At 50.6% G+C, this 1,899-nt stretch overlaps 1 pseudogene; it reads right to left on the reverse strand.

Moving 5' to 3' along the window:
- Nucleotides 1-461: 461 nt before the first annotated feature.
- On the reverse strand, nucleotides 462-578 carry LOC138474775 (5S ribosomal RNA; annotated as a pseudogene).
- Nucleotides 579-1,899: the final 1,321 nt, after the last annotated feature.

Raw genomic sequence — 1,899 nt, forward strand, 5'->3', positions numbered from 1 at the left:
ATGAACGACAGAGACCCCCTTTTCCTATGCTTGTATTTTAAATGAGAAAGGGATGGATAGCTATGGAATTTCTCAGTCGTAGTTATCCAATCATATTCATATACAAGCCTTTTAACCTTCTCTGGATTTCTGACGAGCGTGTCCTTATCAGTGGACAAATCTAGCAGGGTGTGATGGCAAAAATCCCTAAACATGCACAAATACTTATTCCCTATAGGGCCTCCCTGAGTAGAGACCAATTTCCCTAAAACCTCATAGAGAGTTTCGCTTGCGGGGACTAAAAGGCTACGAAAGAGAGCCATCATCCACCACAGAGATCTTGCTTTCAGAGACACAATGCCCAGTTCAAAACGAATTGCCGACATTGGAATATTATTTGGTAATTTTAGAACCTTTCTCCAAAACACCCCTTCGATGGTTTCCCAGAAATTCTGCAATTCCAAAAAGTGTAGTTCCATCCTACTGCAGCACCTGGCATTCCCAGGTGGTCTCCCATCCAGGTACTAACTAGGCCCGACACTGCTTAGCTTCCGAGATCAGACGAGGTCGGGCGCATTAAGTGTGGTGTGGACGATCATCTCACTTGATCTCTCTTCTGCCTTTGACATGGTCAACCATGTCATCCTGCTCAACCGTCTCTTGATAACCTGGGTATCACCAATCAGGCCCTGGCTTGGCTGACCTCCTTCCTCTCTGATCGACCCTCCCAGGTCCAACTTGGATCCTTCCTCTCCTCTATATCTATCTCTACCTGTGGTACTCCCCAGGGGTCTAACCTCTCTCCCTGGCTGTTCAACCAATACCTGACGCTTCTTGCCCACCGCATTGCTGCTCTCTGCCCCAATTTCAGTGCTATGCGGATGAACCTCAACTCATTTTCAGGCTCTTTTCTGCCACCACTTCTTCCTCTCTCATCTATGATTATCTGTCCGCCATCCAGGAATGATGTGCCACCAATGATCTCTGCCTTAATGCCAGTAAGACTGAGATTCTCCTCATCGGCACACCTGCTCCATCCTTCTCTGTCACTCTCTGGCCGGCCTCTGTTGGCCGTCTTCCTGTTCCCACCTGTGAGGCTAAAAAGCTGTGGGTCATCTTCGACTCCAAACTTTCCTTCTCTCCTCACATCTCTGACGTCTCTAAGAAGTCACACTACCAGCTGAACCTCCTCAGAAGTATTCTTCCTTTCCTCTCCTTCCTCCAGAGGCTCACTGTCTCCAGAGGTCTGGTTCTCTCTAGGCTGGACTACTGCAACAGCCTCTTTCTTAATCTGCCTGCCTCTACTCTCCGCCCTCTGCAACTCATCCAAAACAGTACTGCGTGACTTGTCCTTGGCCTCAAGCCCAGGGATTGTATCTCTCCAGGACTGAAATCTCTGCACTGGCTCCCAGTGGCGGCGAGGATTATGTTCAAAACCCTCTGCATTGCCCACAAGGCCTTCTGGGGCCTTAATACCTTCAACTCTCTCTTCCTAAATATCTTCCTTCTCAAGCTCTTCGCTCATCCGCCTCCAACTCCGGTTTAGTCGCTTCTTCAAGCAGCGAGTTGGTGGTCGATCTCTTTCTTCTGCTCGGGCCGCCCTCTGGAACAGCCTCCCTGCCCCTCTGAGATTTGAGGAGAACCATCTCCATTTCCGGAAGCACCTCAAGACCTTCCTCTTTGTTTCGGCTTTCTCTCCTCCTCTCCCCTGCTGATCTCCTGCCTGAATCTGAAACTTGCTGTCTGGCTACCCTCTGATCTCTGGCCCAGGTCCCCTCCCTGCCAGTTGCACGCCTCCACTGCCCCCCGGGCAACCCTTGCACTCTGGACTGTTTCTGTATCCCCACAGCTCCTAATAGCACTTGACACCTGATGTCTGCACTTACCCGTGCACTCGCCACCAGCTGGCCGCACTGCCAT

The sequence above is a fragment of the Ambystoma mexicanum genome, chromosome 8, assembly GCF_040938575.1.
Source record: "Ambystoma mexicanum isolate Mex_15411 chromosome 8, UKY_AmexF1_1, whole genome shotgun sequence".
In the NCBI taxonomy this organism is placed as follows: Eukaryota; Metazoa; Chordata; class Amphibia; order Caudata; family Ambystomatidae; genus Ambystoma; species Ambystoma mexicanum.